Below are 25314 nucleotides of genomic sequence, written 5' to 3'. Positions count from 1 at the left end.
CGATAATAATAACTATTATTGAGAGCTCATTGCGGGGCAGGCACTATGCTAAATGCTTTGTATGTAATCTGCAAATATAGGAGACATGCCTATCAATAACATGCCATCAATGACATGCTATTAATAACAACCTGGACTTTTAGCCTCTTTTCTCTGGATGTATCATTATTTTTAGGTACATAAGATCATCAGATCTGCCTATGTGTTCACGGCATATTAATGTCTGTTTTAGTCAGTCTTGGAAGGAAATAAATGGCATGCTCAAAGGATTATTTGAAGAGAGCAAATGAAGGGACTACTTCAAGAATTTGGGCAAGGTCTAGAAAACCAAGAAGGAATTGAATTGCTCACAGTGACTAACAATAAGGGGGAACTGGTACCTCCCTTGGACTTGAATGGGCGAGGGAGAGAAATGGTGCTACAGGGCACAATGAGAGCTGGAGCTGAGGGAATGGAACTGCCTCCCGGAAGCTGAGGTGATAGATGGAGGTTTTGACCACTGCTAAACCATGACGAAGCAGGGAGCACCCAGAAAAGGAATATCTCACTTTTCTCTTCCCACCTTCTGATCTCCTGCTTCTACCTTCCAAAGGTCAAATTCTGATAGAAGCCAGAGCGTGACGCAGTCCACAATCACTTCCTCCTGGAGTAGAGAACAAGGCAGAGAAAAGCTGAGAATGAATCTAGCCAGAAAAGCTAACAGAATAACCTGAATGGAAACACTGATCACCATACCTAGTTAAACTTGAATAAATTCATGTTGACTACGTTAAGAACATTAGAGGAAATGAAGAATTTAGATAGTTAATTTAAATAAAACTGGCAGAGCTATTGCTATGCTAAAACTGAAAACAGGCTTTTTCTTCTTACTACAATTAATTAATGAAGATGCAAAGAATTAAGGGGTCTCAGATAGGAACCAATATCCATTATTCCTCCTTCTCAGCCTTCAGTGAAAGATGAAAGCTCATGCAGTTAGACTCAGTGTTTGAAAATGACCCTATTATTATATTTAGTTGAATTTAATAATCCTAGTTTTCTTAATGAATTTGAATCATGACAATCGTCCCTCCCATTCCATTGTTCTAATATCAACTAATTAAGATTTGGGCATCTTTTGCTTGTTCACTAAAACACCATTCTTCTGGAAGATATCAGTTATCTTATTTTTATTGTGGCAAAATATACGTAATATAAAATTTACTGTACATTTTCGGCCCCTTAATGTTAATATATTTATTGTTGTGAAATGGATCTCCAGAACTTTTTCATCTTGCAAATCTGAAACTCTATACCCATTGAACATCTCCACATTCCTCCCACCTCCTAACTTTTGGCAACTGTCATTCTATTTTCTATTTCTGTGAATTTGACTACTCTAGGTACCTCATATGAGGAGAGTGATATAGTATTTATCCTTCTATGACTGAGGTGTTTCACTTAGAGTAATGTCCTCAAGGTTCGTGGGTCAGAATTTTCTTCTTATTTTAGGCTGAATAATTTTTCTTCGTATGTGCTCACCACATTTTGTTTATCCATTTACATATTAATGAGCACTTGGATTCTTTTCACTCCTTGGCTATTGCGAATTATGTTGCTCTGAACATAAGTGTATGAATAACTACCTGTTCAAGTCCCTACTTACCATTCTTCTGGATATGTATGCAGCAGTAGAATTGCTGAATCATATAGTAATTCTACATTTTATTTTTTGAGAAACCATCATACCATTTTATTTAGCTACTACATCATTTTATATTCCCACCAACAGTGCATGAGGGTTTCAATTTCTTCACATTCTGGTCAACACTTGGTATTTTCTGTTTTTTATTTTATTTTATTTTATTTTATATTTTATTTTATTTTATAATACTCACATTAATAGGTATGAAGCGGTATTTAATTGTAGTTTTGATTTGCCTTTCCTTAATGACTAGTGATGCTGAGCATCTTTTTATGTGCTTATTGGTCATTTGTATATTTTCTTTGGAGAAGTGTCTATTCAAGTCTTTTGGCCATTTTTTAAATCAGGGTTTTTTTTTTTAATGTCGTTTAGCTGGAGGAGTTCTTTTATATATTCTAGATATTAATCACTTATAATAGATATGATTTGAAAATATTTTCTTTCATTCTACAGATTTTCTTTCCACTTTGTTGATAGTGTCCTTTGATACACAAAAGTTTTCTATTTTAATGAAATACAATTTGTGTATTTTTTGAAAGATTTATTTTAATACAGACTTTGCATGACAAACTTTTGGAGAGCATTGCTCAGATTAGACATGGTTGTGGTGGATTCTATTCTATTTGTAGTAAAGCGGAAAAAAAGAAAGACTTAGGTCTCATAACTCACAAAACTGACCTAACTGATTCATGTACTTTGGATGATCCCATCCTGTCCAGCATTTAAATTTTTCCTCTTATCAATTGAGGGGTACAGGACTCCTTTCATCCTCTGTCCTTCTTTGAATGCCGTTGTATCCTGCTGGGAGATGCCAGCAGAGGATCAGATGAAAAATATTCTTTCACTTGCAAGTGATAGCAACCCAATCTAATTGTTCCAAGCAAAGAAAAAAGTAATTAATTTTGCTCAAATTTCTTCAATTTGTTGATTTGTATAACTGTAAAAAAAACAAAAACAAAAACAAAAACCCAAGAAGAAACATCCTTGCTTCAGGTATCACTTGATCCAGTTCTTCAAATAATGTCACTACTCTCCCCTGGGTTGATTCCATTCTAGGTAGTACTTACCCTTATGATGACAAAACAGTGTACACTAGCTCATGAGTTACTTCTTACCCTCTCAGCAGCTCCACATATAAGACGGATCTTCTTTTCCTTAGAGTTTAAAAAAGGTTTCTATATCATTTTTTATATTAAAACTGACTATATTGTTTGCCCGATGGCTGGGAAAACATCAATGGGTGATCTGAAGCATTTTCCTTGTTGTACAGGTGTGTTCTCTGATGAGCAACTATGGTCAATATTGACACTTGTTACTACTGAGGATTTATTTCTCCCATAGTTACTTGTTTTCACTCATGGATAAAGAAATTACTTAAGCTGATAGTACGTTATCCAGGAGCTGTATAATGAGGACTCCTGCATACAAGATGCAAGGGACCAGCGGACTGAGAGTAATAGAAAAAGTCACAGAAATATTTTGTTTGGGGAACCAAAATTTAGGCATAAGTCATCGCTTCATCTAGTATTTTGAAATAAATGGAATCAGTTTCACTAATCACCAAACTTCCTATTTTTAAAAAACATAGCAATGTGATGGAGCGCTGAACATGAAACTAAAATTCCAAGCTTGAGTCCTAGACTCTCCACTTACTGACCATGCACCTTGGACAATGGACTGAGTTTTATCCTCCACAAATTTATATGTTAAAGCCCTAAACCCCATTATAAAGGTATTTGGAGGTGAGACCTTTAGGGGGTATTTGTGTTTAGATAGGGTCATGAGGATAGGACCCTTAAGATGGGATTAGCGCCCTTACAAGAAAAGATAACAGAGAACTTGTGTGCTCTGTCTTCTCTCTTCTCTCTCCTCTCTCTCTCTCTCTCTCTCTCTCTCTCTCTCTCTCTCTCTCTCTCTCTCTCTCTCTCTCTCTCTCTTCTTTCTCTCTCTCTTTCCCTCTGCTCCCTTTCTCTTTCTCTCATACTGCTGTGAGGACACAGCACAAAGACAGCCATCTACAAGCCAAGAAGAGAACCCTTACAAGAATCTGACCATGCTGGCACGCTGGGCTGTGAGAAATAAATTTTTGTGGTTTAAGCCACTCGGTCCATGGTGTTTCGTTTTGGCAACCTGAGCAGACTAAGACGGGGAGTTTGCTTAACATCTCTGAGATCTAGGTATCTGATTTATGACAAGTGCAGAAAGGGGGTGCTAAACACCAGCTAGGATTAGTACAAGTGTAGCTAGTGTGAGGAGGAAAGCAGTGATTTTAACAAAATACCTAGCTTTCTATTTTCTGACATCCACCCAAACAAACAGAATGTGAAGGCAGAAGAGAACAATTTTAGATGTGTAAAATATTAGAAACAGAAATGAAAATGCTCTGGGGCACATGAACCAAAGATCTAGACTCTAAGCAGAACTGTTAAGTTCTCTAAAGCATAATTTTAAAGCTCCTTTACAGAGATCTGAAAGTTGAGAGACTACTCAAATGTCTTTTTCCCTCCTAAAAATATCAGATTCAAATGTTATTCCTTATACCACCACATCACTTTCTATCTGTCCTCTGGCAGACAATTTTAAATATAGCATAGTCCCATCTCAGGACTTTTGCACTTGTGTCTTCCATTTGGAAACTATTTATCCTCCACTTCATTCCAGTTTCTGCTAAATTGTCACCTTATTCCAGGAGTTTCTCCAATTAACCCATTAACCCATCTCAAATAGTCTCTTCCTACCCCATAACTCTTTATCTGCCTTTTAAAATAATACTCATCCCTACCTGACATTTTGTATATTACCGTATTTTTATCTATCTTCCACAGTAAAATAAGAGTACTATGAGTGCAGAGCTATTGCTTTGGTCACTGCTTTGCCTCCAGTACATAGAACACTGCCTGGTACATAATAAGTGCTCAACAGATAGTCATCATAGAATGAACAAACCTCAATTTTCTTTTCTCATTGTGATACATATAACCGTGTTGTTTTCACTCAAGGCACACTCCTATGGGGGATATACAAATCATGGCAAATTTTGAAATTAATTTATAGCAAGTAAAATAAATGCTGCCACTTTGCTTTAGATGGGAATGGAACATGGAATTCAGAAACATTTTACAAGCATGCAAGTGATGAAATCAGCTATTTAAAGATTCCAAAGCTCTTACAAGCGAAAATATATCTATACCTTACAAGAAAACATAGTAAATCAAATTTTAAATTTTAAACTATATTTTGATTTTTTATGAACTTATCTCCTATAGGCAATATCATAAGTCAATTTGTTTTTTCATTCTTTACATCTCAACTCATATGCAACTTTCCTTCTTAAAAACTTCCTCATGACTCTCCCAAATTGAGGTTATGTGCCCCTCTCCATGTGTCCCCATAGGACCCCAAATTTTCTCTACTAAGTATTGTAATTGCCTATTTACTTATCTAGAGTCCTGGCACCATCCCTCATTCCTACCCTTCACTGTAGTCTCCTCTCCCCCCACCTGTCCAGCACAATACCAACTTCAAGAGATACAAGCCAATGTCTATGTTATTGATAATTTTACTTCCAGCACATGATGTGTGAATATTCGTTAAATCATTTAATGTAAGTTCTACTTAAAAATAAGCACACATAAATCATTGTTTAAGATAAAAAATTATTATGTACAAATTTTTGATAAACAATAAAAATGGTGGTATAAATTTTCAGGTACAACTTCACTCTGGGTGCATGTTGTTTGGTAATCATGACTGACAGTCCTAGAAAATCATCTTAGTTCCTTGGCCTTCTTCTATATTACAGATTTGCCACAGATAAAATTTAAAAGAAAATGGAATGCTGTGTTAATGACCACACATGCCAAAACAAAATTTATAATGTAGACCAGGGAGATGGGAACATCCTTGAAGCCCTCAATAATTTACATTTCAAACTCAGGGAGAAAGAAATTATTTAAAATAAAAAACTTAAAAAGCCATAAACTCACAGCTCATAAGTGCTGCAGTCATTGGTAGTTGCCACTACTATGATTATCAGCAAGTCCCTCACTGCAGAATGTGGCTTTGACCAGATAGCTTCAGGTTAGATGCAATTTCCAGTTTTATAATTCTTTCCCCCTCTCTCTTCCATTCAAGAAAGCGTATTAAAAGCAGTGAGCAAGAAGAGTATTATTACAGGAGTAATCTCAAATCTTTATTAACTTCTACAGAAATATATAGTATTCACAAATTATATTTCAATTATCAGTAGTAATAAATTATTTGCACTGTAGCTCACAGTTGAGCACATCGATCATGACACAAGAATCTCAGGGCTAGAGGTATAGTTATCCAATTTTTTGACTAGGGACTGCTTAGGCAAGGGAAAAGTTCCTGTGGTCCATTTATTATACCCAATTCCACATTCCAATTAATTTTAAAAAACTTAATAATAATAACAAAGATTAAAAAACTCAAAATTGAAAAATATTGCTTAAATCGAGGATAGTACAATTGAAAGCCATGATCAATTCAAGATAAAATCTTTGATGCACTGATTACAAAAACCTTTCCTATACACAGTGGAAGGACCAACTGTTTGCCTGCATATGTGCACATGCAATGGGAATTCTGCAATGTTGTCAAGTATTGCACACGAGCAAGCTATCTTGGTAGAATACTCAACATACTCTAGAATTTTCTAGTGGAATATTCAACAAACTCAGCAAAAAAAATATGAATAACTACTTTTAGAAATCTTTAACAAACTCATATATTTACCAGTATGTAATAGTGAAAATCCAGGAACTTTAGAATAGAAAGGTCTTACATTGTCTAATTAATTCATTCAATGCACATTAGATGAATTATTTTAGACCTCCAGTGGACCATGCAGTATACCTTGAGAAACATTATGGTAAGACAATTATCTAATCAACTATTCATTTTAGATTCTAGTGTATGCCTCTGCCTCATACAGCAAACTGCTCATAAGAAAGATATAAAAATATAAACAGGCCCTGAGGAGCTTACAATCTAGTAGGTGCTCAATAAATAGCCGGAGATCGTATTAGGGATCCAAGCAATGTATATGACTAGTATCGTTGGAAAGAATGAAACCGTTCTCATGTAGTGTTGAGAATAAATATAATCTTTTCAATACTCTGGTCTCAAGATTTGCTTTACTGTTTCAAACACCCAGTGACCTGTACCAGTAAGTCATCCATTAACACAAGCAAGATAAATTACAATAGGAATGGTGTCTTGGAGACTAGGTTTGAGTCTGTGGTAATAAAACGGGCCCAAAGTCTGGGATTCCAGTTCATTTGGCAACAAGCGTGGATAAGCATGAACCATAATTCTATAATATATTAGCTCAAGGCTCAGGAGTATGTGCATCAGTTAACACATAGCTATAAAATACTACACTATGAGATTTAATTCAGCCTTTTAAATTTTATATATGTGCTAAAAAAAAAAACATAGCTGGCTTAAAAGAAAATCAGGTACAGTAAATAATTAACAACAGAAATGCTCTCATGTAGGTGGGAGTTAAGTGGTGTTTGCCTTTGTCTCATTTTACATGGCGAAATCTGTAGTTTTACAGACTCCTTTCTAAAATGGCAAACTGAAGATTCTAAATCATCAACAGGCAGCTATGGGACTGATGTCAAGAATTTGCTGGTTGCCTGGCAGCACTACTAAAGATACAGTGGGCAGCAGTAGGTTTTCTCCCAACTCTTTTCTTAATCATTGCCTCTCTTTTTCTTTTCTCCACGTAGACTGTAATCAGATTGTATGACACTACTTGTGTGACACTACAGGCTATTTTTAGCATCATCCACCAGAGCATACAAGTCTTGCTTTTCTATCAAAAACTGCTTGACCTATGCCCTTGACATTGATGCCTATGATCTCATCTATTTTCAGAGAACTTTAAAGGTCAGAGAATCAGGGAATGAAAGTAGAGACCAGATAAAAGGGCGTATTAATCATCTCTTTAAAAATTTTTGTGTCTTATGGTGTTTTGACATTTTGAGAACCTTATAGACCTGGGAAAAGAGTGCCCCTTCCAGGGCCAGCTAATTCCTGAAGATAACATCTTATGCATGAACACAACTTTCATATTCAACCCAACCAATCCTGAGTCCATATCCCCCAACCACCTTTTTCATCGAACTTTCACACACCACGCCAGATTCTTCTGCTCTGAATCATCCTAGGACCAGGTGCAAGGTACCTAGAGACCGCTCCCATAACCCAGAGCCAGACAGAATTATTGAAACTCACCAATCTTGGCTGTTTATTCTGCCCTGCTTTGCCTTTTCTGCAGAAAACCCAATAAAGGCATTGGCTTGGGCTTTCTTCTCATTCCATTCTGCCTCCTGATCAAAACTGGTGCTCCCCATGTGGCTCTGTGGGGCATGCATGCCCACTCCTCTAGAGAAGTATAATAAATTCTTCTTTCAGTAGTATTGTCTCCTCTGTGTCATCATTCAGTCACCTCGATAAATCAAAATCCCATGGGCACAAACAAGACAAAGGACTTTTGTAGTCGTTTTTAGGAACATGGCAGTTTGGTTTCGGATCTGGCTCACAAAAGCATCATGAATTTCTAAATACCCAGCCCGGGATGAGAGTCATGTATTCTCTCTTATCTCTGACTATTTTCCACATGGCACTATAATGCACAAGGATATACACTCTCTTCTTGACTTTCTATCATGACGTGAAGTCCAGAAAACCTGTGTAACTTATTGAAGAAAGTAAGAATGCAGATCTATAGAGGACAAAAAACAGTAGAGCTCTGCCCTCCTGATTCCTCATGTGGAGCCACCAAAATAACAACACTGATGATGACAACAGCTGTGAACATTCATTTCTGAGTGCCTGGGTATGTGCCCAATGTTACCTGCTATAGTAGCATAAACTTACTCAGTTTGTTTATAACGATAAAAATGACATATTGCATGTGCTATACCAAGATCGATTCTTAACACATAATTGGTGCTCTATAATGATAGTTCAGTCATGAGGAATGGTTCCTGAATTTTCATATATGCTATTTTAGTATAAAGTAACATCGCTAGTTTCTACAGCCACAAAAAAGTCAGCCTCTTTACATTATGGACATACTGAATAATAGACTTGGTAAATCAGTCATGAAAGTAAGCACTGGCTTAGCAAATCTGCTAGAAAGCCCAAAGAAATCAGGACATTCTGTTACAATAAGACAGTAGAATAAATAAAAATAAAACAATGGGTCTAATAAGAGAATGCAGTCTACTTTACGATTAGGCCAAATGTTTGCTTTCATGTCATAAAATTCTGGAAAGAGTATTTTAAAAGAAATTTAGCAGAAATGATACAGGGAAAATCAGGAAATCAAGCATCATGAGATGGAAGTCCTTATCTGCCCCTTGTTATCCATCTGACTTTGGACATGTCTCTTGACCTTTATAGATGTCAATTTCTTCTTCTGTAAAACAAGGGAGTTAGACCAGACTCTGCCTCCACCATTGTCCTTCCCCTTGTTCTCTGGAGATATTGTAGCCACAGTAATTACTGTTGCCCCCAAGTAACATCACGTAGCAGACTCCAGTCATGCACAGGAATTCTAGGAACTGTGACTGTGAATTCTAATACCTCATTGGTCACACCATCATTGAATGACCTTGGGTAAGGCACCTAACTTCAGCTACCTGCCTCAGATGCCTCATCAGACAAAAACATCCAGGGATTTATGGGACAAATTTCCAACTCCTTGCAATCCACATGCTGTCTTCCAAATGCCTTTACAGGGCTTAACTTGGGACCACCTGTGACAAATCATGAAATTAGTCCTGTTCTCAGAATAATCCTCAGTAGTTGTGTGTTCTAACCACCAACATAAAAGCCTGTCTCTTTCTTTTCAAATTATAATCATCTTTCAAAGAACACCAAATTTAAATGAAAACTTAAAAGGCTGACAAATTTGTCATATTTATGTAAAACTCAAGGCTAGGAAAGAGAGCTGATATACATTGTATAATAGAACTACCATGATTTTATGAGGCTAAATAAAGAGTGGAAACTAAGGAGAATTGATGTAAACTAAAAGCAAATATTTTTGAGATGTGTCTTGTAATAGGATTGACAATGTAATCCCTGCCTTAAATTTAATAGACGAGTCCAATATTTCTAATACTACTACTAATAAAATAATGACAGCCGCCATTTGTTATGCAAATATTATGCTTTAGGCATTATGCTAAGAGCATTATGTGCCATGTACATTAGAATGCAAATAAGAGTACCTAACTAAAACAGGCCTAAGCAGTAGAATTTCCTATCTCATAACCATTGGTGAGGAGGGGCTGGTCCCAGAGATGGTTGGTTGAGCAGCATGACAACATCATGGAAGATTCATCCTGCAACTTCGCCATTCCCAGCATGCAGCTAATATCTCCTCCGGTGGTTGCACAATGGCTACAATATTCCAGGTGCCACACAGATACCTTAACATATTTCTTTCTATTGGTTGGTAAAACCCTACCCAGAAAGTCTCTACAGATGGATTTCCCTCACATCTCATTATCCAGAATTAAATCACTTACCCATACTTAAACCAATCAATGGCAAGGAGAATGAGACCACCAATATCATCTTAGACCAATCGCGCACAATTTGCCCCTGGTTCACCTTCCTTGAACACATGGAAAAGTGACCACCCTACCCAAACAAAATGGCTCCACAGGCAAAGAAGAGAAGGATGGGCTGAAAAATGGCAATTGAATGAACAAGCAACAGAGTCTGCTACACATACATATCATTTTAATAAATCATCCTCTAAAGAGTTATTATCCTTATTTATAGATGAGAAAACTAAAGCTTAGAGAAGTCACAGAGCTTGAAGTTGGGAAATTCTGTATTCTTAATCACCATATTGACAGTTCTAAAATTTCAGTGTATGTAAGAAGTATCAGGAGAGTTTAGTAAAAATGTAGATTCCTAGACTCCACAACTAGAGATTCTGATTCAATAGTCTAGGCTAGGAGTCCTTGTTCTTAATTTTTAACAGATAATCTCAGTTCATTTGATGACAGGTGGTCTACAAACTGTATTTCATGAGATAGCATAAGATTCACTATCATTTGTGCAGAATTCTGATTAAAAAAACAAAACAAAACCTGATTTTCTAGAAGTCCCAGACCCACCATCTTCAAAAAGCATCTATTTTTCTTACTGAGCATTATGGATATATCACACTGAATTCTCTTCCTAGTATACACAGGTCAAGCTCTATGTAGTGTCCAGGTCTGGCTCCCTAATTAAAAAAGGATATAGATAAAACATTCAAATGAGGGGAACAAATTTTGAAGAGAATCTAAATAGGTATTCTAAGTAACCATTGGAGAATATGAGAAGATTTAGGGTAGAAGATAGTCAACTCTTTGGGGTAGGAAAGAGAGAGAAGTCAGTATGAATCTTCAAATATTGGCTAGGCTGTCACACGTAAAGGAGGCTCAGAGGTAGAATCAATCATCAGAAGTTATGAGGAGGCTCATTTTGTTTTATTTTTTAAAAAGGACAGTCTAATAAGTAACAGTATGCAACAATGCAAAGGGCTCTCTACCTCACAAAGCATTCTGAACACACTCAGGTGGAGGCTGGTGGACCGAGTGTCTGCGCTGTAAAAAAGATTCCTCAATTGAAAGGAGAGCTATGCAGACAACTTCTATTAGAAGCTGTGATCTTCCGATCACATTCTCCACAAATTAACTTGTGTTAGTTTTTATTATGGTCATTCCTGCTGAACCCTTTGGAGTGCAATTTCATTTCTAATTTAATTTCTATTTTAATTTTATCGGTATTAATTTTATTAATACAATTAATATATATTATCTCATTAACATACTTTAAGAGTAATATATTAATCTATATATTAACAATATACTATTTTAATTTCTAAATGTGTTTTATTTAAAATTTTTAATTATTAATTTTTAAAAGTTAAACTTTTATATTAATATCTAAGTGTCATGTTTTCCTGTTGATAATATACATCTAACTTTTTTAACAGCTTTGTTGAAATTTAAAAAAAATTTTTTTTAATTTTTTAGTTACAGTTGACATTCAATATTGTATTAGTTTCAGGTATACAGCATAGTAGTTTGACATTTATATAATTTACAAAGTGTTCACCCTGATAGGTCTTGCATCCGCCTGACACGATGTATAGTTATTAAAATATTATTAACTATATTCCCAAAGCTGTATTTTACATCTCCATAGATGCAGTTTGTACTCTGCATCTATTAGTTTGCTTCTGCCTGTCTAGTTCATTTATTTTTTTTTAGATTCCATTTTATATATGCACTACTTCTTTATCCATTCATATTTCAATTGGAGCATTTAATCCAATTACAAAGTAATTTTAAAAATATATTTGCAATTAGAGTTGACATATAATATTATATTAGTTTCAAGTATACAACACAGTGATTAGACATTTATATAACTTATGAAGTGATCACTCTGATAAATCTAGTACCCATCTGACACTATATATAGTTTTTTACAATATTATTGAGTATATTTCTTATGTTATACTTTACATCCCCATGACAGTTTTGTAATTATCAATTTGTACTTTTTATTCCCTCTCACTTTTTCGCCTACCCGCCCCCAACACCTCTCCCATCTCCCAAAAGCTTCTCTGTATCTATGAGTTTGTTTATGTTTTGTTTATATTGTTCTTTAGATTCCACATGTATGTGAAATCATATGATATTTATCTTTCTCTATCTGACTTACTCCACTCAGCACAATACCTAGGTCCATTCAAGTTATTGCAGATGGAAAATTTCATTCTTCTTTTATGGCTGAGTAAAGTATATATGTACCACCTCTTCTTTATCCATTCATCCGTTGATGGACACCCACGTTGCCTCAATATCTTGGCTATTGTAAATAATGCTGTAAGAAATACATAGATTTATATGTCCCTTTGAAGTAGTGTTTTGGGTTTTAGTGATTAGAAAACCCATGTAATTTTATAATACTTAACATCTTATTAGATCCGTTTTTCCTACAATGAAGCAGATTTCGCCCACCAGCCCACGTTTTATTTTCAAAAATGTCAAAGTTGCAATATAATAAACTCCCATATACCTTTACATAAATTCACCAATTGCTAGTATTTTGCCACATTTGCTTTATTACTCTCATTGTATATACTTATTTTTGCTGTCCTATTCTAATGAGATTATAGACATTATAATACTTTATCTTTAAATACTTTGGCCTCTGTGACCTGATAACAAGAACATTCTCCTCATAGCCACAATCACTACACTCAGTACATGTAACATTGATTTAATATCAACTAATACAAAATTTAAGAAAAAAGTGACCAGTTGTCTCCAGAATGGTCTTTATTATATATTTTTTAAAAATCCGGAATTTAATCAAGTTATGCACACCGCTCTTTTTAGTCTTTGGATTTATTTTTCAATTATGTATAATTTCGACGTGGTTCAAAAGTCAAAACTGTTTAAATGGTAACTCAAAGAAATCTTAGACCCATTTCTATCCTCTCTACCCTTATTGCCTCCAGTCCTCTTAGGTGGCTATTTTTTTGAGTTTGTAGGTTATCCTTAATATGTTTATTTTTATAAATATAAGCAAATATTTCTTTTTTATTTTTGTAATATTTTTCAATATTTAAGAAGATTTATATTTTTATTATAGTGGTTATCTTTATCCCAATACTTTGTTTTATAATGGTCATAATTCCCTTTATTCCTTATAGTTGATTTAGACCTTTAAGTGATATCTTTTGACTCCCACTTACTATTATTATATATTACCCATGTGCTAACGAATTCTTATTCCACTTTCTCTTTTCCTTTTCTCTTGTCTGATGTTTTCAGTTATTATTTCTAATTTACATGCTATTCTCCTACCTTTCTCCACTTTTGTTTAAGCTTTAGACCTAGAGTTAAATACAATCAGTGCTCATCATCAGTGCTTTTGCTGCTATTTCCCCAGTCATCTCTGGTGAAATACAGTTCATTTCAGAATGGGATCATGGTTACATATATTCTGACTCCTTACATATTTAAAATAATTTGCCTATAGCCTCGATATTTAAAGAAGAGTTGTTTTCAAAAGTGGTAATAGAAACAATCTAAATAATCAACAATCAGGGACCGATTTAAAAAGTTAATTATGGTCAATTAAAAAATGGAACCCTGGTCCATACAACCATTATACATGCCACAACTACTGTGGAAAAAATAGAAAATGATATACAAAACTGGAATGGCCAGATTTATGTTTTTAAAGAGTAAGGATGCTATAAGTTCATGTGCATGTGTATGTAGCAAAAAACAGGTCAGAGATACAGGAAAATGTTAACAGCGATTTTCTCTGATTAATAGAATTATTGATGATCTTTAGATTCTTCGTGCTTTTTTAAAACTTTCAAATTGTAAAACTTGTGGGATTAAAGAGAATACAATATTTTAAAGAAGAGCTCAAGCTTTCAAGGTTTATTTTTAATGTGTTGGTTTTGATCAATACCACAAGACACAATGTACCAAAGAAAGAGCAACATGATCTAATTAGCAAGCTCAGGATAGTCTAGACTGATCTTGGTGTTCTGTCTGTGCTCGGTACTCAATTAATGTTTGCTGGTGATAAAGAGAACTAAAATTTGTGGTTTTGAGCAGATTCATTTTGGGCAATAGAGTTAACTTTTTTGAGTCAAGCTCCAGACTTCCAGGGCTGTGCTGAGAATGAAATGAAGTATGTAAAACTACCAGTCTTGTGCTTGGCACATAGATACTCTATCACTTCATTCAGGAGGGGAAAATACAATATTAGCACCTTGTTAATAATAACTAATTGGGATATATTCAGTTTTACTTTTTCTGAAGAATATAGAAACAATTTGGACAGATAACCAGTAAAAAGAGCCTGAGGCAGCCTATGAGAACATTATTGGGAAACAGAGAGGGATGAGAGAAAGATCACTGAGACAGACAAAGAGAGAAAGGCAAGACAGAAATTGTTTAGATCATTAGAATCTAAAATAGTTAGGGCTTCTGCTTCCTTATACATAAAAATGGAGAAAATCTGTGCCTCCAAATCATAACTGTGTTGTTATAATAAAAAGAAGTAAATGGAGTATACACCTTCTTCTTTAAGCAATCAGTACAGGTTAGTAAACTCATCACTGGTCTTACAGCAGCTTCTCCCAGCGGGGCTGGCCCTGAATAGCACTCCAGAACAATTGAATCATAATTTGAATGTGGATTGTCAGGTCTAGAATTAAAAAAATGAAATCTCTTCAAGTGATTATGACGACTAGTCAGGTTTAGGACCTATTGGCCATAGGACCACCATCTATCCCATCTACCAGCACAGTGCCAGAGTAGTTATTACAAGAGCCCTTTTCTCTTACACAACTCTCTCAGCGAAGATGAACATTAGGTGCTCTCCAACCTGTACCCCATCCTCTTAGTGCAGATAATGGCCACTAATTTACCCCTAGAGGGAATGCCTCGTACCATTACTTCCATTGTAGACTGAAGGCGAGACTTAGAGAAAAACTACCTCTTGAACTTAAATTCACATTAAAATGTCAACGAGTAGCCAGATTCTCCCTGAGAGTGCAATTTGATAAGTGGAGAAGATAGAGGCAAAACTTTAACTGGGGAAAGAGAATAGAAAACCTGGGGCATCACAAAGACAATTGCTTCTGCTACTTCACTATTTTGTCCAGGTCAATTGAGAGAGCCTCAAATAAATATGGGTTTGACTTTACCTGATTCTTTAAGAATATCTGCTTGGCTCTTCTTTACCTCTTTTTTGGTCCGAATTTCTGGAAGAGTCCAAATAAAAAAATTATTTGATAGTGAGGTAATGCCGCATTTCAATTGCTGAGAAATTAATCAATATTCTGCATCAAGTTACTGTGTCACCCAATTTTGAGTGTTACCTTGTCTGGTTGAATCCTGATCTGTTGCCTATAAAATAGTGTCCTACAAAAATAAAGATAAAGAATTGAGTGTTCTTAAAGTATTCATATTATAAAAATGAAAGAGAAAATATTTTAAGTCCCACCCCTTGGTACACTGAGTACACCCAATATACTCCAGTGACCCCATTATATCTGCCATTACATTCCCAGGGCACCACTTTCTTGCAGCACCAGACAGCTCTTCCTTGTCCAGATACCCAAGACATTTTCATCCTTCCTGTCTTGGTGTTTCCTATTCCTAATGGAAGCCTTTTCAATAGAAAAAATGTTTAATTACTTGACTCTTAAATTAATATTCAAGCTACCAAAGTATTAAAATTTAAAACCTACTTTTCATTACTTTCAGTCCAAACTATCACTCTATTTATAAAACTAGTAAAATAAGAAAATCACTTTCCAATTTTTTCTAAAACGTCAGTGGACAGGTTAACCTGCTTAATCGCTCCCAATTACAAATTTAATCAATTAAGTAGTCTTACGTAAAACTGCATTTATAAATGTAATATACTCGAATTTATTTTTACATGCCTCCAATGTTTTATAGGACCACTTTATGACCATAACAAGCGAAAACTTTCTTTCGTTGCAACTCTAATCAAATAAACTTAAAAATATCATAAACTGAGTTCTCTTTAATATTCCAGTTCTATTTACAAACTTAATCAACATCTCTTATACCTTTTAACTTAAAATTTCAAAATTAAGATGTTACTCATTTTATAATGAAATCATAAAGAAAATTGTTTAGGGTCAGAATATGCTACATTCTCTTGAAATAGCAAATATACTGGCCTTTTTAATAGAAGCTTAATTTGATTAGATGGAATTCAGCAACCCTTAGCCTAGGCTGGATTCAACTAATCTCTTTACCGCCTGATTGAATTCTACATTCTTTTCATATTTTTTTTTGTTCAGCTCTGTCCACAAAAGCTCCCATCTGTGAAAAAAAAAAAAATCAACTTTTTGATTTAGTCAAGAATTTGGTCAAATCATAGTTACGTCTTAAGTTTGATGTGTTAAACTCCAAAATTCTTTTTGAAATGCATATATACTAACTTGGATGGAAATCACATCACCGCTTTAATCTTCATAACACCACACACATTTTGGTTTAGATTACTCAAGAAGAGGTACAACGAGGTAATGGGCTATTATGCAATGAATTGCAATGTCTTTTAAAAACATTTTTGTTGATATTCGTTTAGAATACTCTGTGGAAATAACACAGGCCTTTTTGTAAGCGGTTTTTGAAAGACTTGTCTCCAAGGCAATTACAAACTTAAGACATTGCTAGGAGAAATTCTGTTTCATGAGGACAGTTAGAGTTGGAAGGGATTTGATGATCATTTGATCTAACTCCATGCTCTACAAAGAAAAAAACTGAGTTCCAAAGAGAAGGGACAAGGGAGGGGGAGCTCCTTTGTTGCATATCTTCTAGGTTCCAGGCATTGTGCAGTTAACCTTCAATTAAGATGCTTTTGATAATCCTTTTCCACTCTCTTTCCCTCTCAGACGCACTACAAACGTTACCATGCTCCTCAAGGTCACTCATCTCCTTGCCCTAGATTTTTGGCAGACAACTTGACCTTCTCCTCCATTGAGTTTGTAGAAGTAATCAGCCATTTACTACTTTGTTTCTAAATCAGCCTCACATGTACCTAAATTATTTGTGAACAGAAGCCAAATTTTGATAGGCCGAAAGGTTAAAATAGGATAAGTAAGACCGTCTTTCCATAAATTTAGAGAAGGGGAAGCAACAAGATTGAACAGAAGCTGGAATGGGGTACAGGGTTAAGTGAAGGCTGGAGAATGAAGATAATTGAGCATGTTCACAGGGACATAGAAGAGAGTGCAGATACAGCGGAAAGGGAATGATGGACAGAGCAGGACCTCAGAGAAGGTGGATGAGGGGCGTAAGTTGAAGTATTAAATTCGAAGGAAGGAGAGATGCTTCATTCTCTCAAACAGGAGACAAGAAGGTGAAGATAGGTGTAAGTATTGCCAAGGATGTTAATGAGAAACAGTTCAGATGATTACCCTAGGGTGTGAGGTCACTGAAGAGGGTGATATAGACTGGGTAGACATGGAAGAATCTAGGATCTGGACACATCTATGAACTAACTAATGGGGGTGAGGAAATAAAAGAGCTAGAAGAATATTGGAATTTGAGCTTTCAAGATAGAGCAGTACTGAGTGATGATGACACAGTAGGGTAGGGCTGTTGAAAGACTAGCATGGCAAAGAAGAAGCCAAATAAAAAACACTGGGCTTAAAGCTAAAGATCAGAGGAGCCAGTAGGTCAGGACGGTCATCCTCTTGGACACTGGAGTCACCCAGATTGACAGTTGACAGAATTTAGGGGAGAGAAAGGTCGTAAACCTGCTGCTAAAATCATTTGTGAATGCAAAGATGGTCGTCAGGTTGACACATGACAGCGACGACATAGGAATGAGATGTGAGCCTCAAAGCCAAAGGAAATCTTACACGATAGGGTGGAATAGTGACTTGGCAATAGCCTCAGAGAGCAAGAGAGATGTTATTTCCCAACTCCTGGCCTGAGTGGCATAGGGTAGGTGAGAGGGACTCACTTCCTTTGAGAAGGATGAAAGGAAAGACTAGGGTCTCAGTTGATGGCAGAAAATAGGGGAAACGTGTAGTAGAAATGTTAAGGATATAGGGGCTCTGTTTACTATGGAATAGGTTCCAAAGGGCATGATTGAAAGGTGAGGGAGGGAAAAAGAAGACAAAAGCATCCTTGGATAATGCTATATAATAGAAGAAAAACTATGAAGACAGAAGGCAGAGAGACCTGTGGCCTCAACTTGCTAGCTGTATGACCTTAAGGGAGTTACTTGCTCTCTCTGTGCCTCAATTTCATCATTTTAAAATGAAGATACTACTAGTACTTATCTCATAGAGTTGTTGTTGCTGTAAGGATTAAATGTGTTACTATATATAAAGTACTTAGAAAATTGATCAGCATGTAATTAGTCCTGAAAAAGCATTTGCTTTAGAAGAAAAAAGATTCCCACTCCACTCCACACTTTCCCTCAAGTGATGGACATCCAATTATATCAGACTCTGACCAATGCACCTTCACTTCCACCCCACACAGCAAAATCCAGCATGCCAAAAAAAAAAAAAAAAAAATCTATCAGTCATTGATAGATTTAATTTACTGCAAATATAGCATTTAGCTATTATCTGTTCTTTGAAAGGAAAGAAAGAGAGATGAAAAAGTTAGTTGAAAACAGTGAGAATCTAGAGTTATAACTGTTAAAGATGGACAGTCAATAGATTCATCTAGTATACAACTCAACAACAAAAAATCAAATAACCGAATTAAAAATCGGGCAAAGAACTAGGATAGACAATTTTCCAAAGAAAAAATACAAAAAAATGGCCAAGAAGCACATGAAAATAAGTTCAAAATCACTAATCATCAGAGAAATGCAAATCAAAACCAAAATGAGCTATCAGCTCACACCCATTAAAATGACTGTCAATAAATAAATAAATAAATAAATAAATAAATAAATAGCAAGTATTAGCAAGGATATAGATAAATTGAAACCCTTGTGGTCTGCTGGCTGGAATGAAAGATGGTGCAACCACCTTGGAAAAGTTATGACAGTTCCTCTGAGCTCAAAAAATTAAAAATAGAACTACCTTGTGATCCAGCCATCCTACTTCTAGAATTGAAAGCAGAAACTTGAACAGATACTTGTACACCGATGCTTATAACAGCATTATTCACAACAGCCAGGAGGTGGAAACAACACAAATGTTTATCAACAGATGATTGGACAAGCAAAATGTGGTATATGCATACAAAAGAATATTATTCAGCCCTTAAAAGAAAGGAAATTCTGGCACATGCTACAACCTGAATGAATCTCGAAGGCATTACTGCGAAGTGAAATAGGCAGTCACGAAAGGGCAAAAACTGTATGTTTTAATTAAAGTAGTCAAATTCATAAAAACAGAAAGTAGAATGGTGGTTACTATGGGCTTGGAGTAGGGGAAGGGGAAGTCGTTTAATGAGTAGAGTTCCAGTTTTGCAAGATGAAAAGGTTCTGGAGCTCTGTTTCACAACAATATGAATGTATTAACACAGCTGCACTGTACACTTAAAATAGTTACGATGGTGCACTTTATATTGTGTTTTATACCACAAAAATAACAATTTTAAAAAATACTTGTATCTCTAGTATCTCTCCTCCCCTCTCTTTACTGATGAATAAAGTAAAGCCCAGAAAAAGTAACCGACTCATCCTTATAGAGGCAAATCAGCACCGGAACCCAAGACTCTGACCTCAGCTTCAGCGTTCCTTCCACTACATCGTGCTCTCGATGCCAGGTGCTGGGATAGTGGAAAAGATGACACGCTTGATTTATCAATAGTAACGCTGACATTCTGATGAAACTGAAAGGGATAGAGCTTCTACTCAGTGCTTACAAAGGCTCATGTGCTTGCGTCCTTTCTTCAAATCGCATCAGAATTATTCCAACCAACAGGTCTGAGAAGTCACACTGGAAATCTCAAGATATTCACAGCTTCTCTCTCTGGTCTGTGACAGGCCGGAAAGCAGATGAGAACAGCTTTTCTGTTCCAAGGCTGTTGCCCCTGTAATTTAGAAGTCCAGACGGTTACACCGGAAAACAGGAAGAAAAACTCAGGGGCCTACTTAAAAACAGACTCGGTGTGGGGTCTTCAATGTCATGAGCAAAGCCGGTACTTAAAACTTGCTACTTGGAATCCGGTTGTCTCACTCCTGTCTGGACTCAGAGGGGAAATCCTTTTTGCCTTTAGGAGTTTTTCTTTAGCTCCTTATTCTAAATTCCATAAAGGCGACAGCAGGAGAAACCGGCCCCAGCTTAAGAAGCAGAGATGAAAACCAGACCTTTGTTTTTTTTAAGGGCAGTGTCCATAGGTTAACTTCTATTTTATATCAGAAATTTCTAGTTTCCATGGAAACAATGAGTATGGCTGATGATCCCCCACAGGATCTGGCTTGTTGATTCTATAAATCTCCACAGGTTTAAAAGTGTCAGAACTGAAGCTAAAGCTCAAGGCCTCTCGCCTCCAGTCTCCTTGGCTCCTTAACGTCTCAGGGTTGCAACACCCCTCTGAGCTCTGAAGATGTTAGGAAGATCCTCCTTATGCTAATATGTCCCGTGATGAGGAACTTTAAAAAAAAAAAAAAAATTGTCAAGGACATTTCTAAAGGTCTTTCCACTCCATAAAATTTTTTTTTTCCAGCAATCCTATCAAGGCTTAACAAGGATGCCTATAAAAAGCCTTCTGTGTTCTCTTAAGCATTTTTAATGACTCCTTGGGAAGGATGTAATAAGAAGGGGGTCAGAGATTCTGAGCTCATGCCAGATGCTGAGGCTGCCAGGCTGACTTGGCGCACGGGTGGCAGCACTGAGTGCCCCATGCTCTTGCTCCTCCCATCCGCATCGGCATGGTCTCTGCCCACACTCCTGGAGGGAATTGGCTTTGCTCCCAGCTTGTCTTGTCTGTAGGTCTGCTAGTTATCAAACCAAAAGAAGATTACTTTCATGCCCAGTTTCTCAGATGCTCGAAAGCACAGAGCCAAGGATCTGCTAAAACAGAAAGGAAGACTGACCCGAGAAGGCATCTTGACAAGACTCGGCCACACCTGAGCTGTTGTTCCCGCCACAGACACACCTGTCATATCATCGCCAATGAGCCATTCTAGAAACATTATGCATCTCCTGTTTAGAAATGATCCTGGGAAACAAGGACCTTCCTGAGATGGCATCAAGCATGAAAATGAGGAAAAAAGCCACTGGGCCCTTGGCCCTCTGCAACACCTCCCCCATTTGCACAGACAGGAGAAGTCAGGAGATAAGAAGGCTCTGCTGCCTCCAGAAGTCACCCCTCTTACCTCTACCTCCCCTAGATGTATTTTCTCAAACTTTAAGGGCCATCTTTATAGCTTGAAACTCCAGAGGAGCTGGCCTCCTGAAAAAACTTTCCATTTCAAAGTAAATGCTGGTAAAATGCTTTTTCTAAGCTAAAATGATGTCTTGTTCTTGATTCAAGGCAAACCACTAGGACCTGTAGGGTGGGGTCACATATTGTGCCTGGGAACAGAAACACAAGCCTCTTAGAACCACCTTCATTGCCCAAATGCCAGAGGCCATTGGACTATCTGAGACTCCTTCAACAGCTCTGACTCCAGGAATTAATTCCAGAAGAATTTCAAAAACAATTCCTTACCACCTTGTTCAAGGAAACCAGGACTCAATATCCAAAGGAGACTGTGGAGATGGGGACCCCAGAGGATGACTAGATCCAAGGCTTAGGAAGAGTATGTGTGTGTGTGTCAGGGGGTGGGGGGTGGCATTAGAGATTATTCCAAGGCAGGAAAGAAGAAGCCAAAGCTATTGATTGGGAGCAGGGAGAAAGCAGAAAAAGAAGGATAGCTATTTTTGAGGGACCTAGGGAGGAAATCATCTTTCTGGCACTGAGTGAAGGCACCGAATTTTTTTACTGACTATTCATTTGGAAGACAGGAAAGGGAATTGCATCCATAATTATGTCATCCTCATTCTACAGAATGAACTTGGTTATTAAATCAAGACATTTCTTTTTTATAAAGCACCTCCAAGCTTGTACAGGTAAAGAGAAGCCCCATGTGTTGCACTCAGTACTGACTTGGGAGCCTTCTCTTCTGTGCGGTATTCATGAACCAAACCTGGGAGTCAAAGATATGGAGAGGAAAGAGAACTGCCACTTACTGAACATTCACTCTGCTCTGGACACTGGGCTGGGCACTTTACATTCAAGACCTTTGAACTCCAAATCCACATAAGCAGTTGTCTACCCAACATCCCCACTTGGATATCTAAAGGAATCTAAAATTCACCCCAAACTGAGCTTTTGACCTTTCCCCCAATCTCTGGTCTCATGCACAGTCTTCCCTCTTCCAGATGATGGTAGCCGTATCATTCCAGTTGCTCAAACCAAAACCCTTGGAGTATACTTGAACCCTCTATTGCTCTCTTATCTTGTACCTACCTAATATGTCAAGAAATTCTGTTTGCTCTACTTTCAAAATGTAATGCAGAATATCTCTGCTTCTCCCCACCTCTACTGCCACCAGCCTGGTTCAGGGCACCCTCATGTCTTACTCAAATATCGCAATGGTCTTCTCGCTTCTACCTCTGGCCATATACAATCTATTCTCACTACAGAAGCCAGCAGGTCTTTTTGATATATGGGTCAAATTATGTCACTCCACTGCTTAAAATCATCTAGCAGTTTCTCATTCTACTCGAAGTAAAATCTCAAGTGCTATAGTGTTACAAGGACCCGCCCATCTAGACCACAACCGTTCTCTCCCTGATGCCATCTCACAACACCCTTTTGCTCACCATGTTTCAGCCTCACAGGCCTCTTTGCTTTCTCTTGAGCATTCCAGGCATGTCCTCCACTTTAAGACTGGCTGTTCCTTTTGCCTGGAATCCTTGTCCCCTAGATCTAATCTCAAATCATTCTCAAGCCCTACCTTAGTGACTACCAGCTTTCTTATTTAAGATGTCAAAACTCTCCTAAAACACACTCCTAGCACCTCTTCTTGCTTTTATTTGTTTTCCAAAATACTTACAGTCTGTTACGTATTTCCTTTATTTATCTTCTATCTCCCTTCTCTAGAATATAAGTTTCTGAAAGATAGGATTTTTATCACTGTTGTATCCCCATTGCCAAAATAGTAATTGGCACACCAAAAATGTGATGAGTAATCTTACACAATTTTTACCATCATCTTGCCTTTCACTAGCACTGGTTTGCTAAAGACTAAGCAGTCATCTTTACCTCTATATGCCTAATTTTATCCTCTGTAGAAAGTCTGTGAGTTGATGATTCTACTTCAAGTCTATTCTTCACCCAGAGGCCCCATTCCAGCTATAAAGTATGTACTTGACACCACAGAGCTGCCCAACCTGTTGGACCACAGCATTAGCTCATGCAACCCAAAGGCAATTCCTGATTTTTAGGCACTGTTAGGGGATAGAAGGAAGGTATGAAGAAACCAGAAGAGTCAGCATCAAGGATTTCATAGAGGATAAGAAATTTCAGTTTGGTCCATGGAGCTTGGATTCTTCCAGATAGCTTTGAGCACTCGCCATTAGAAAAACTAATGTGTGTGTGTGTGTGTGTGTGTGTGTGTGTGTGTATACTCGCATGCGCGCGCGCGCGCACTGTGCCTAGAAGAACTGACATCACCAAACCCCAGACAACTAAAAATCAATTTTATCCTAAGTGGCAGAGATGTTCTAGGGGGAAAAAAAGACATTTAGAATAGTTATAGGGAAAAGAAGCATACGTCCTGAGTTTGCATGCAGAATATAAAAATCACTTGCCATATTCAAAGATGTCTAGCTTGTCTTATATTTTACATTAAAAAGAAATATATGGTTTAAGAGACAGAGATGAGGGTAGCTGTAATATCTCCTTCTGTTATTATTCCGCCTTTCTCCCTGAGAACACATAGTACTTTCTAGGAAGAAGGCTTTATCTTATTCCTGGTTTATAAAAATGATTGTTACTGACTTTAGCAGTAAGGCATGGGCATTTCCAAGCCCAGCCACTCATGACTTTTAGCCTAATCATGAATTAGCCTCACTTGTAAGCTCCAGACCAACACACATATAATACACAACTTCTGGACCCTTTGACCTGTTTCTCTCCTTTACAGAAATTGGATTTTTAGAAAGAGTGATAATAATAACACAAGACAGAATTTGATGATGAACCAGAACAATTGGTTCAAGCCAAAAGAAGTCAGATTTGATCTGACCCTTAAAGGACCTTTTTCAGCATCATCAACCTTTACGTGTAAGTTGAGAATAATTTTTAATTTTTTTTACTTATGACTTTTTACAACTCTAAACATCTCTAGCAATTAAAATTTGTGACACACATGATTCTTGAGTGATCCTTTGGGATGCTACCGATTATTAGTATTAGAAAACCCAAAGAATGTGATTTTAAAAATAGGAATGTTTATATTTTTTATAGCAAGAAGTATGCAGACAAGGAGCTTCCAGGGTTGGTGAATTCTGTAGCTCAGTGACATTATCAGAACAGACATTTGTTCCATCTTACCTCTCTACCATCTTCTGAACTGGCTTGTCGTCTTTAGGCAGGCTTCTATAATGGTCCCAAGATGGCTGCCCCAGATCCAGCTAACATGCAGATGATAGCCATGAGAGGTAGAAAAAGGAATATCGCTGTCTTGGGTTCCTTTATATAATCGGATAAAACTTCCCTCTCCTAGGCACGACATAAAGGCACAGGGGCTACCTAGGAATATGTATTTCTCATAGTGCTACAGAAGCACAAGAAAAGTCCAATTGAACAAGTACATTTCGAGCCTCAGCTTACATCATGTCTGCTAATAGTCCATTGCCCAGAGCAAATTTCATGGCAGACATTATTGCTCCTACGATAGAGCTAGGACAAGGGTATAAATGTATTCTACTACAGTAAGTAAAGAGTTGGGACCACAAATTCAATCTACTGCCATGCTTATAGCAGGTAGAACCTTACAAAATTGACATCTTTTAGGTACAAAATGGTCAAATACTG

At 36.9% G+C, this 25314-nt stretch overlaps 1 long non-coding RNA gene across 2 annotated transcripts in view; it reads right to left on the bottom strand.

Moving 5' to 3' along the window:
• Nucleotides 1-23852, bottom strand: part of LOC107504794 — a 61751-nt gene extending 37899 nt beyond the window's left edge. Inside the window, exons 1-3 of one of the 2 annotated variants that reach the window (XR_004955635.1) lie at nucleotides 20005-23852; nucleotides 15648-15690; nucleotides 15474-15530 (exon numbers count right to left, since the gene is read on the bottom strand). This is a non-coding gene — a long non-coding RNA (uncharacterized LOC107504794). The remainder of the gene's footprint in view (nucleotides 1-15473; nucleotides 15531-15647; nucleotides 15691-20004) is intronic. The other variant, XR_004955636.1, reaches the window with a different exon arrangement.
• Nucleotides 23853-25314: the final 1462 nt, after the last annotated feature.

The sequence above is a fragment of the Rousettus aegyptiacus genome, unplaced genomic scaffold (genome assembly GCF_014176215.1).
Source record: "Rousettus aegyptiacus isolate mRouAeg1 unplaced genomic scaffold, mRouAeg1.p scaffold_m13_p_2, whole genome shotgun sequence".
Lineage (NCBI taxonomy): Eukaryota > Metazoa > Chordata > Mammalia > Chiroptera > Pteropodidae > Rousettus > Rousettus aegyptiacus.
Note: the sequence above shows the minus strand (reverse complement) of the source record. Positions and strands in the feature narration are given on the sequence as shown.